This window comes from Arachis hypogaea, chromosome 13 (assembly GCF_003086295.3).
Source record: "Arachis hypogaea cultivar Tifrunner chromosome 13, arahy.Tifrunner.gnm2.J5K5, whole genome shotgun sequence".
Taxonomy (NCBI): domain Eukaryota; kingdom Viridiplantae; phylum Streptophyta; class Magnoliopsida; order Fabales; family Fabaceae; genus Arachis; species Arachis hypogaea.
The window spans coordinates 20,800,834-20,814,663 of record NC_092048.1 but is presented as its reverse complement, the minus strand read 5'-3'; the positions used below and the strand labels follow the sequence as shown (position 1 = coordinate 20,814,663).

The window sequence follows — 13,830 nt, the reverse complement described above, 5'->3', positions numbered from 1 at the left end:
GTCAACATCAATCACAGCTTTTGCTGTGGCTAGGAAGGATCTGCCAAAGATGATGGATTCATCCATACACTTCCCAGTCTCTAGGATTATGAAATCAGCAGGGATGTAATGGCCTTCAACCTTTACCAAGACATCCTCTACAAGTCCATAAGCCTATTTCTTTGAATTGTCTGCCATTTCCAGTGAGATTCTTACAGCTTGTACTTCAATGATCCCTAGCTTCTCCATTACAGAGAGAGGCATGAAGTTTATGCTTGACCCTAGGTCACATAGAGCCTTCTCAAAGGTCATGGTGCCTATGGTACAAGGTATTGAGAACTTTCCAGGATCTTGTCTCTTCAGAGGTAATCTCTGCCTAGTCAAGTCATCCAGTTCTTTGATGAGCAATGGAGGTTCATCCTCCTAAGTCTCATTACCAAACAACTTGGCATTTAGCTTCATGATTGCTCCAAGGTACTTAGCAACTTGCTCTTCAGTGACATCTTCATCCTCTTCAGAGGAAGAATACTCATCAGAGCTCATGAATGGCAAAAGTAAATTTAATGGAATCTCTATGGTCTCAGTGTGAGCCTCAGATTCCCATGGTTCCTCATCAGGGAACTCCATGGAGGTCAGTGGACGTCCATTGAGGTCTTCCTCAGTGGAGATCATTGCCTCTTCCTCCTCTCCAGGTTCGGCCATGTGAGACGTGTTTATGGCCTTGCACTCTCTTTTCGGATTCTCCTCTGTATTGCTTGGGAGAGTACTAGGAGGGAGTTCAGTAATTTTCTTACTCAGCTGTCCCACTTGTGCCTCCAAATTTCTAATGGGGGACCTTGTTTCAGTCATGAAACTTTGAGTGGTTTTGATTATATCAGAGACAATGGTTGCTAAGTCAAAGTGGCTCTACTTAGAATTCTCTGTTTGTTGCTGAGAAGATGATGGAAAAGGCTTGCTATTGCTAAACCTGTTTCTTCCACCATTATTGTTATTGAAACCTTGTTGAGTTCTCTGTTGATCCTTCCATGAGAGATTTGGATGATTTCTCCATGAAGGATTATAGGTGTTTTCATAGGGTTCTCCTATGTAATTCACCTCTTCCATTGCTGGGTTCTCAGGATCATAAGCTTCTTCTTCAGAGGAAGCTTCCTTAGTACTGCCTGTTGCTACTTGCATTTCAGACAGACTCTGAGAAATTATATTGACTTGTTGGGTCAGTATTTTATTCTGAGCCAATATTGCATTCAGAGTATCAATCTCAAGAACTCCTTTCTTCTGAGTTGTCCCATTATTCACAGGATTCCTTTCAGAAGTGTACATGAATTGGTTATTTGCAACCATTTCAATGAGTTCCTGAGCTTTTGCAGGCGTCTTCTTTGGATGAAGAGATCCTCCAGCAGAGTTATCAAATGACATCTTAGATAGTTCAGACAGACCATCATAGAAGATACCTATGATGCTCCATTCAGAAAGCATGTCAGAAGGACACTTTCTGATCAATTGCTTGTATCTTTTCCAAGCTTCATAGAGGGATTCACCTTCCTTTTGTCTGAAAGTTTGGACTTCCACTCTAAGCTTACTCAATTTTTGAGGTGGAAAGAATTTTTCCAAGAAGGCATTAACTAGCTTTTCCCAAGAGTTCAGGCTTTCTTTAGGTTGTGAATCCAACCATGTCCTAGCTCTGTCTCTTACAGCAAAAGAAAAAAGCATAAGTCTGTAGACTTCAGGGTCAACACCATTGGTCTTGATAGTGTCACAGATTTGCAAGAATTCAGCCAAGAACTGATGAGGATCTTCCAATGGAAGTCCATGAAACTTGCAATTCTGTTGCATTAGAGAAACTAATTGAGGCTTAAGCTCAAAGTTGTTTGCTCCAATGGCAGGGATTGAGATGCTTCTCCCATAGAAGTCGGAAGTAGGTGCAGTAAAGTCACCAAGCACCTTCCTTGCATTGTTGGCATTGTTGTTTTCGGCTGCCATGGTTTCTTCTTCTTTGAAAAGCTCTGTTAAGCCCTCTAAAGAGAATTGTACTTTAGCTTCTCTTAGCTTTCTCTTCAAGGTCCTTTCAGGTTTAGGATCAGCTTGAACAAGTATGCCTTTGTCTTTGCTTCTGCTCATATGAAAGAGAAGAGAACAAGAAAGTAGGGAATCCTCTATGTCACAGTATAGAGATTCCTTGAGGTGTTAGAGGAAAAGAAGAATAGAAGGAGGAGGTAGATGGAAGAGAATTCGAACATATAAAGAAGGAGGGAGTTCGAATTGTACCTTGAGGAGGAGTGTTAGTCCCTTAAATAGAAGGATGTGAAAAGAGGGGAAGAATTTTCGAAAATAAATTAAAAAGATTTTGAAATAATTAAGAAGAAATTTGAAAATTTGATTGAGATTTTCGAAAATTAAGATTAGGAAAGAAATTAAGTGATTTTTGAAAGAGATTTTGAAATTAGAAATCAAAAAGATATGATTGAAAATTAATTTTGAAAAGATGTGATTGAAAAGATATGATTGAGAAGATATGATTGAAAATCAACTTGAAAAGAGAAAGTTTTTGAAATTAAAGTTGATTACTTGACTAACAAGAAATTAGAAGATATAATTCTAAAATTTAAAGTTTGATCCTTTCTTAATAGGCAAGTAACAACTTGAAAATTTTGAAGTAAATCATTAATTTTAGCATGGATTTTCGAAAATAGTAATAAATAAAAAAGATGGAAAGAAATTTATTTTGAAGATATATGATTGAAAAGATATGATTTGAAAAAGATTTGAATTAAAAACAAAATCTTCCCTGTAGTGTCATCCTGGCGTTAAACGCCCAGAATCCATTCTGGCGTTTAACGCCCAAATTCCTACCTTTTTGGGCGTTAAAAGCCCAGCCAGGTACCCTGGCTGGCGTTTAAACGCCAGTCTTCCTTCTTCACTGGGCGTTTTGAACGCCCAGCTTTTTCTGTGTAATTCCTCTGCTGAATGTTCTGAATCTTCAATTCTCTGTATTATTGACTTGAAAAGACATAGTTTTGAAATTTTTTTGAATTTTTAGTAATGGTAAACAAATAAAAAAATGCAACTAAGATCAAATAAACAATGCATGCAAGACACCAAACTTAGAAGTTTTGTATTAGAGACTCTAACAAATTGAGAATGCATAAGAAAAACAACAAAATACACAAAACAAGAGAATTTAAAGATCAGAGCAAGTAAATCATCAAGAACAACTTGAAGATTAATGAAGAACATAATGCATATATTCGAAAAATGCAAGAAGAATAAAGACATGCAATTGACACCAAATTTAAAATTAGACACTAGACTCCAACAAGAAACATAAAATATTTTTGATTTTCATGATTTTATAAATTTTTTTTTGTGCTTTTTCGAAAATTATATGGAAAAGAAAATAAAGGGATTCAAAACTTTTAATAAGAATTCAGGGAATCATGCAATGTTAGTCTAAAGCTTCAGTCTAAAAAGATTAGACATGTTTGGCCAAGCTTCAGCAGGACATTACATTCAACAGCTAAATTGATGGGAATCAATCAGCTTTTGTGATGATAAAAACATCACCTTGAAACTCTAGAATTCATTCTTAAAAATTCTGAAAAGTACCTAATATAAGCAACAAGATGAACCGTCAGTTGTCCAAACTCGAACAATCTCCAGCAACGGCGCCAAAAAGCTTGGTGCACGAAATTGTGATCATCAACAATGGTGCCAAAGGACTTGGAGCTCTTAAACGTGAATCACACTTTGTCACAATTCCACACAACTAACCAGCAAGTGCACTGGGTCGTCCAAGTAATACCTTACGTGAGTAAGGGTCGATCCCACAAAGACTGTCGGCTTGAAGCAAGCTATGGTCATCTTGTAAATCTCAGTCAGGCAGATTCAAATGGTTATGGAGTTTAAGGTGATGAAAATAAACATAAAATAAAGATAGAGGTACTTATGTAATTCATTGGTGGATTTCAAATAAGCGTATGAAGATGCTTTGTTCCTCTTGAACCTCTGCTTTCCTATTGCCTTCTTCCAATCATTCATACTCTTTTCCTTGGCAAGCTGTATGTTGGGCATCACCGTTGTCAATGGCTACAATCCCGTCCTCTCAGTGAAAATGTTCAACGCACTCTGTCATAGCACGGCTAATCATCTGTCGGTTCTCGATCATGTCGGAATAGAATCCAGTGATTCTTTTGCATCTGTCACTAACGCCCAACACTCGCAAGTTTGAAGCTCGTCACAGTCATTCAATCCTTGAATCCTACTCGGAATACCACAGACAAGGTTTAGACTTTCTGGATTCTCAAGAATGGCCGCCAATGGATTCTAGCTTATACCACGAAGATTCTGATTAAGGAATCCAAGAGATACACACTCAATCGAAGGTAGAACGGAGGTGGTTGTCAAGCACACGTTCATAGGTGAGAATGATGATGAGTGTCACGGATCATCACATTCATCAAGTTGAAGAACAAGTGATATCTTAGAGAAGAAGTAGGCATGAATTGAATAGAAAAAGAGTAGTAATTGCATTAATTCATGAGGAACAGCAGAGCTCCACACCTTAATCTATGGTGTGTAGAAACTCTACCGTTGAAAATACATAAGAACAAGGTCTAGGCATGGCCGAATGGCCAGCCTCCCAAAGAGGGTTCAATCATTAAAACATGATTCCAAGATGATTAAAAGATGATCAAAAGATGATCAAAAGATGAAAATACAATAGCAAAAAGGTCCTATTTATAGAAAACTAGTAGCCTAGGGTTTACAGAAATCAGTAATTAATACAGAAATCTTCTTCCGGGCCCACTTGGTGTGTGCTTGGGCTGAGCATTGAAGCATTTTCGTGTAGAGACTTTTCTTGGAGTTAAACGCCAGCTTTTGTGCCAGTTTGGGCGTTTAACTCCAGCTTTTGTGCCAGTTTTGGAGTTAAACGCCAGAATTCTTGAGCTGATTTGGAATGCCTGTTTGGGCCATCAAATCTCGGGCAAAGTATAGACTATTATATATTGCTGGAAAGCCCAGGATGTCTACTTTCCAACTCAATTGAGAGCGCGCCAATTGGGGTTCTGTAGCTCCAGAAAATACACTTTGAGTGCAGGGAGGTCAGAATCCAACAGCATCTGCAGTCCTTTTTCAGCCTCTGAATCATATTTTTGCTCAGGTCCCTCAATTTCAGCCAGAAAATACCTGAAATCACAGAAAAACACACAAACTCATAGTAAAGTCCAGAAGAGTGATTTTTATTTAAAAACTAATAAAAACATAATAAAAACTAACTAAAATATACTAAAAACATACTAAAAACAATGCGAAAAAGCGTATAAATTATCCGCTCATCACCACCCAACCACCAACACTTCCAGCCACCACCGCCGACCACCGTGCCATCCCCACCACCCCACCCCATCGCTGATAACCACCCTCTCTCTCCTTCTCTTCTTCCTCCACCGAGCTCTTCCACTCCCCTCCGCCACTGCCGCCCCCATCACCGAACACCACCACCGCGGCCACCACCCCCAACCACCCAGAACTGCCGCCAACACCCTCGCCCCCTTCATCTCACCATCACCGTTCCCCTCCACCATTAAACCCTACCCGAGCCCCTGCCACCGAACCGCCACCACCGCGCCGCCGTGCCCCTCCCCAGCGCCGCCGCATCACCACCACCATCTCTCCACCCTCACCTCTGTTCATACACATAACAGGTTCCGCCGAACACTGATTTCCCTATCATCCGTAGTTAATTGCATATTTTTCTGATTTTGTTCAAATTAGGATAGTTAGAGATGCATGTTGTAGTGGACTCTAGGTGGTTAGGTAGCTAGGATGTGGTTAGTGGATTTAGGCCTGATAATTGCGCCGTTCTTGTTACTTGTTTTACCTATTCTGCAATTTTGATCTGGCTGTGATGTTCATATTATTCATACATTGTTCTTCCATGTTTCTTGCTGCTGTTACACTGCTCTTTCATGTTCATGTTAATTGTGTCTAATTGCAGCTTTATTTGAATTTATATGAACTATTTTTCTTGCTGTGTATTACCCAGGAACATCCAATTTTAGCCGGAATGCTGCCCAATTTTCTGCAAGTTGTTCCATTTTTACATTCATGAATTGGTTTTGGCAATTTTAAATTTTGCACTACTTAGCTCCCACTAAACCAATTCATGAATGCACGGGATAGCATTTTTATTCCTTTTTGATTCCCTGGTTAATAAATTACATTATTGATGATTTCATTTTACTTTTAGCTACTCCTGTATCTATATGAATTATCATCAATAACCCGATATCCTTGCTTGAATATGAGTTGACTGTTCTTTAAATTTGTGAATTCCTTGTTACCTAGGTAACCGATTATCATGCCACTTACTTTAACTTTCTTTTACTAACTCACTGCTTTCACTTTCTAACTTCCTTTACACCTATTACCCACTTTTAACTTTCTAACTTTTCTCTTTGCTTTTTAACTACCTACTTTAACTTTCTAACTCAAGGCATGATTATTGTTTTTCCTAATTAACATGTATTCTACTTATATTATATTTTGGATTGTGATTTTTTCACCTCAGATTTTTCACTCAAATACAGTCCAAACTGTACATACACTTAAGTCATTTCATAATTCTACTGCTTGTTTGCCTTTATGCTTACATTGATCAATCCCATTTGCCTACTTGTTTTTCTGCTTTTGTTCTTCAATTAAATCCTGGAATTTCTGCTTTTCAGGATGTCTGACCCTCAGCGCAAGGGAAAAGGCAAAGCAACCACTGGCAAAAGGAAAAGAGGCGAATCCTCTATGGCCATCATCGACATGTTGCATGATGACTCCTGGTGGAAAAAGAACTTTACCGCGCAGGAAAAGGCTGACCAGCTCCTCAGTGCCACAGATCCGGTAAAATTTACAAACAGATACTGTGAGCTGAAGTATCCCGTGTTTGCCACTTCCAGGAACCTGTACCTGGAGAGAACTCTAAAAATCCCAGAAGAACTACAGCAGTACACCTCCGAACAGATAAAACACAGAGGCTGGTTCTTCTTGGAACGAAACTTGACAGAGGTCAATGCCTCCTGGGTCAGAGAATTTTACTGTAACTATTTCAAGACTTCCCTGGATACAGTGCACCTCAGAGGGAAACAGATTTTGGTCACTGAGGAAGCCATTGAGGATATTCTACAGCTTCATCCTAAGTCAGATCAGCCTGATGGTTACCAAAAGGCTGAGGAGGATATGCGATTTATGAGATTTGACTGGGATGCTGTGAAGCAGAGGATAGCCCTTGATCCGACTGTCCCATGGGTCATGGGTAAGAACACAGCGATGCCTAAGGGAATCAAGCTGATTTATCTGAATGATGAGGCTCGGCTCTAGCACCAGATTCTGAGCAACTATGTGATGCCGAGCACTCATGAGACGGAGCTGCCTGCTGCTATGATCACCCTCATCTGGTGCGTGATAGAGGGTAAGGACCTGTATCTTCCACGATTCATCCGGTATTACATGGCCAGGGTCCATGTCAGGGGCACTCTTCCCTTCCCTTATCTGATCACCCAGCTCGGCCGTCGAGCTGACGTGCCTTAGGAGCTTGCTGATGAGAAGCCACCTGCTGCAGACTGCAAGAAGATTATCCCTCACAGCAGGAAGTTTCAGGCTTTCGATTACAGACCCCATTCCTCACCGCTTCTGATGAGACCGCTACACCTTCAGCTGCCCCTTCTTCATCCACTGCTGCTCTAGCTACCACCACTGCACCTCCACCTGCCTCAGGGCCCATTTACCACCTTGTGCACCGCCTATTCCAGCAGCTAGACCAGATGGAGCGCCGCAACCAGCGGCGATATGAGAGATCTGAGCGTCGCAACAAGCGACGCTATGAGCACCTCAAGTTGATGATCCGATCCGGCAGCGACATCCCCTCCGAGCCTGACATCCCTTCTGATATATCTGAGGTGGAGGAGGATAATCATGAGGAGGAGGCACCTACCCAGGCTGAGCAGGCAGGACCAGAGCAGGCTGCGCCACATTCTGAGGAGCCACACTAGATCCAGGCTGCAGACCCGGAGATTCCTCTACAGTCAACGCCTCCACTGCAGCAGACAAATCCTCCTACACTCATCCAGCCTGCAGATCCTCAGGCCACCACAGAGACACCAGCAGCCCATCCTTCCGGTGATGACACTTCTTCACACCCAGCTTGAGTGAGCATCGAGGACGATGCTATATTTTAAGTGTGGAGAGGTCGCCATCCCTGGCTTATCTTTTTTGGTGAACCACTACAGACTCTTTTTATCCTATTTTGTTTATTTTTTTGTATTTTTATTTTTATTTTTATTTTTCATTACTTGCACATTGTGATTTTGCTGTATTTTTACTTTATTTCCGCATTTTGCACTTTAGTTTATATCTTAGACATTTAGTTTAGTTTGCAATTCTGAACTTATTAGTTATAAAATATGTGGATTAATTAGTATAGTTTACCCTTTTTAGCATATAATAGTTTGGTTTAATTGAAAATAAAAGGAGTAAACTAGAAACTTTAGTAAATTAAAACAATCCACACACCTTGTATATATAGCATTACATGTTAGTTAGTTAACAACATTTCATCAAGGAGAAACACTAAGATTTTAAGGGCCACCCTAATATTTACATTGAGAATAATGGGAATTCTTGATTTCTACTTGCATGACATACATAACTGATATATGATTTTTGAGCTGGAGAACACACAGCCTGTGAGTTTTGAGCTTAATTGTATGGTTACATTCAAATCATAAATTTCATTTCTGTGTGTTTTGCCCTTCTTTTTCATTCTGATGTTCTTTACTTTATTTTAATCTATATGTCCAATATAGAATATAGATACATACCAAGAGATGATTGAGGCCATCATTTGAATTTTTCCTCACTTATCCCAAATTAGCCTACCTTTTACATCACCCTTGTTAGCCCCCTTGAGCTTTTTAATCCTCTCTTGTTCTATAACCATATTACTAGCCTTAAACAGAAAAATAAAATAAAAATCCCAAGTTAAATCCTTGGTTAGCTTAAGATAGATATTGTGTACAATTTAAGTGTGGGAAATTTTATGGAAACATGGGATGATAGAAACAAAGTAGGAATTTAAAAAGAATAAGTTGTTTCAAAAACAAAAATTTGGGAAACATGCTCATGTGAAATCAAAACAATTGAATTACCATGTGCATAGATTAAAATAATAATAATAATAATAATAATAATAATAATAATAATAATAATAATAATAATAATAATAATAATAATAATAATAATAATAATAATAAATAAATAAATAAATAAATAAATAAATAAATAAATAAATATTTTCACTATTTAAATGAGGGGATACAAAAAAATTCCCCAAATGCAAAATAAAAAGAATCAATGCACATGGGACAAAATTTTGAACTTAAAGTTAATGCATGAGCTTGTAATACAAAGTGGAAAATTTTGGGTAAATAGGTTAAGAAACTTTAAATTATATAAAGTATGTATGTTAGGTGAGATCTTAGACTAATCAAGGATTCACTTTGTTAGCTCACTTAGCCTTATACATATACCCTTACCTTTACCTTGACCCCATTACAACCTTGAAAAAGATCTCATGATTTTTGTATGTCTATATTCCATGATTGTTGATTGGTTAGATGAAGAACAAAGTTTTAGAAAGCAATGATAGAAAAAGAATTGAGTGATTAACCCAATAAACACTGAGTGACTAGAGAGTAAACACTAAATCCGGTGAGGGTTCAATAGCTCATCACCATATATCTCTGCTTAATTGTTAATTGTCTTGCAAGTTTGTGAAATACTTTTCCCCATCTCAATTCTAAAAGTGCTTTAACACTATCTAAGGTTTGGCTATGCATATATGATTCCTTGAGGATATGAATTAATTTAACTACATGTGAGTTTTATATACAAGTGAATAAAAACTAGAATTGCATGACTCATTTAGGTAGCTTGCATTTAGAATAGATTGCATTGCATAAAATTCTACCACCTTACCTTATTCTTTATCTTGGATTTAGCATAAGGACATGCTAATGTTTAAGTGTGGGGAGGTTGATAAACCCATATTTTATGATGTATTTTGTGCTCAATTTAAGTGATTTATTCAATCCTTCACCCACTTATTCATGTAAATTGCATGGTTTTAATTTTCCTTCCTTATTATGTGATATATGTGAAAAACATGTTTCCTATGCTTTAAACATATTAATTTTAATTACCCTTTATTACTATTCGATGTCGTGATCTGTGTGTTAAGTATTTTCAGATCTCCTAAGGCAGGAATGACTTAAAGGATGGAAAGGAAACATACAAAAATGGAAGGAAAGCACAAAATGGAGTTTTTGAAGAAACTGGAAGTGACGCGTCCGTGTAGACGACGCGAACGCGTGCTTTGCGCAAACTGGCATCCGTGCAAATGCGCGCATGACGCGGACGTGTGACTCGCGCGAAGCACAACTGACGCGGAAGCGTGCCTGACACGACCGCGTGGAAGAGCAGAACTCCAGATGACGCGGCCGCGTGACCTACGCAGACGCGTGACAGATGCCACGTGCAGAAACTGCAGAAAACGCCCCCAGCGATTTCTGAAACCTGTTTTCGACCCAGTTTTCGGACCAGAAAACACAGATTAGAGGCTATAAAGTGGGGGAATCCATTCATTCATAATGATAAGCTCATAATTCACAATTTTAGGATTAGATGTAGTTTTTAGAGAGAGAGGTTTTCTCTTCTCTCTTAGGATTAGGATTAGGATTTATATTAGGATTTAGGATTTCAACTTCTTCTCAGGTTCAATATTCCTTTTATATTTTTATTTATTCTAATGCTTTTATTCGTATCTGACTCATGTTACCAATTTGGCTTATGAACTCTTTATGTTTGGATTGATTTTCTTTTATTAATGCAATTGAGGTATTTCAGATTTATGATTCTTATTTAGCTTTTTATATTCTTGGTTTTAATTGATTAACTGGAGGCTCTTGAGTTATCAAACTCATCGTGATTGATAATTGTTATCTTTGCTAATTGACTTGAATTCTACTAACTCTAGTCCTTAACCTTAGGGATTGACTAGGACTTGAGGATCAGACTAATTAGTCCACTTGACTTTCCTTGCTTTAGTAAAGGTTAACTAAGTGGGATCAAACTTAATTCTCATCACCACCGATAAGGGTAACTAGGATAGGACTTCCGAATTTTCATACCTTGCCAAGAATTTATTTTATAATTATTTATTTATTTTTCTTATCATTTAAATTACCTGTTCCTTACTTTCAAAACTCCCGATTTACAAGACTCATAACCAATAATAAGAACATACCTCCCTGCAATTCCTTGAGAAGATGATCCGAGGTTTAAATACTTCGGTTATCAATTTTAAAGGGGTTTGTTACTTGTGACAACCAAACGTTTGTATGAAAGGACTTTTGTTGGCTTAGAAACTATACTTGCAACGAGGATTTATCTGCGAATTTCTAGACCACGCAAAAGTTCTCTCATCAAGGCCACCATTTCAGACATACATATATGGGTTGCCATTGATGTATCGAACCCAAGGAAGATATATTGGATGAGGTACATTTATGATTTTCTAATTGAGGGAGTTATGAGGTTTTAGGATGTAGGGAAGAAGACAGTGAATGGATGGATGTTCGCATTACTGGTGAGCCGTATATCCCTAACCTTTGATTTGTTGTTTGTTATTCTATAGTATACCTTGTTTATAGCAATTACTATAATTTTCATATTATATATCTCCATGCTAACAAGAATGGATATTTAGGAAGATATAATGGGAGAGAACCGTGGATCAAAGACTGGTCGCTTGCTGATCTGAAGAAGATGGATGAAGAGGAAAGCACATCTCACCCGGTGAGGCATATAATAGATATATAATCTTTTAATAGTGATAAGTGTGAAAGATATGTTAATCGGAACACTTCTTTTAAGCTCTAATGAAAATAAAACTTATACTTTGTCCACTGTAGGGGCTTCTAAATTTAATTGGAAAGATGTCTGGGTTACCGAAAAATCACAACCGTGTATCAAAGAGAGGATGCATTAGGAAAAAAAGAAAGTCTAATAGAAAGACTCGTAAAGAAGCTCCCACGGTAGATGAAACTGAGACCGACATACCGGCTGATCATGCATCACCTGCTAAATTTGATGAACATCCTTTAAAAAAAAGGTAATTCAATGATTTTTCAATTTTGTTATAAAATTTTATTGCTCTAACCTATGTCTTTTTAATAGTATTCTAGTATAAATATTTTTTAGTTTTTGCGTCTTTTTAATCGTATATAAAGTTTTACCATATATAGAGTAATTAATTATTTATCTAATTTTAGAAGTGTGATATCAATGCTGTAACTTGTAGATCTATCTTTAAAAAACTGTTGGAGCTACTTATCTTAAGCATGGCAATAGACCTTACACATGTAAATACATCTTTTTGTGTTTTAGCATCCACTTCATAAAATAATAACTTTGAAAACTATGTGTACTCTCCCTTATATGCATAGCTAAAAACTAAGCTGCTTTGGTTTTAATATGCAACATGGATGACAGTTTGATGAGCGTTATTCCAATTAAATAAAGATCTAAGTAATACCAATACTAGTTACTTTAAATAGTATTTCGAATAGCTAATTTTTGTCTTATTATTTTGGATGTTATGTATGCCTGACACCTGATGTTATCCGTGTGGCCTTATGGATGTTAAGTGATTGGAATTACGGATGTTATTGTCTATTCTGTACTTTACTCGGCACGAAGCAGCCATGGGTAAACTTTCGAATTAAACTCATTTATATATTTAGGTGTACTAGATTTACTTGATCGGATTATATTTGTGCTAGGTGACCTTTTTTATTATCACTTATAGTTGTTCAACCTCTAATTTATTTAAACAGAAATTGTAGCCAAGATTCACAAAACGAATGCATTAGTGGGGATAAAGTGTGTATGAACAAGACATGTATGGAAACGCTCACAGGGGAGGAGACATTGGCCGACATGCCAATGGTAAATGCAACAGATGATAATGTTGATCAAGGTCCTTACGAGGAAAGGCAAGTTACTGATTTTTCAGTTATAGTATGAAATTTTAATGCTCTAACATGCCTCTTTTTAATAGTATACTAGTATAATTTTTTTATTTGGGCATCTGCATTGACATAATTAATCATTACATTTGTTTGTATATAAAATTTTACCATCTATAAAGTAATTTTAATATACATTACCTACGTATAATATTCCCAGCTGAGGGCTATGAGTGTTGCTATGCAACAAGGCTCCAAAAACAGCCAAATTGGTAAGTCTAGAGATGAAAACGAAGAAGGGTTAAAAAATCAACCCACACAAAAATTTTAATATGTTGGCACAACTTTTTGTTGTTTGCGTTGCATAGGTGGGACTGTGATGTATATGTCATTAAATGGATGGAAATGTGGGATCCAAAAAGCTTGGTAGAGGATGAATTGAACATGCCTATTAGGACGACGGTTAGTGAAATCCAAAACATATGTCGATGCTTATTTGCGTATTTAATAATTGATAAATAACTTTTTTTAGATGAATTCTAATTATGATGGCTGGATTTATATTTGCTTCTTTAAAGTATTTTATACCAAACACATATACATCTGTTTGTCACCATAGGCCCAGCTGCAACAAATTCGGAAAGAAATTGTAACTGACATACTAATTTGCAAAGACAATATCTCTAGGAGTGTGGTAGAGGGTGTACTCAATGTGCCATGTCGTCATGTGGAGGATAGGGGAAAGAAGAAAAATATTGAAGACCCTTGGACGAATCCA

The 13,830-nt window shown here is 37.5% G+C and overlaps 1 non-coding gene across 1 annotated transcript; it reads left to right on the top strand.

The window, feature by feature from the left end:
- Positions 1 to 1,449: 1,449 nt before the first annotated feature.
- On the top strand, positions 1,450 to 1,557 carry LOC112739438 (small nucleolar RNA R71). The gene has a single exon (XR_003170374.1). It is a non-coding gene; the product is annotated as a small nucleolar RNA R71 (small nucleolar RNA).
- Positions 1,558 to 13,830: the final 12,273 nt, after the last annotated feature.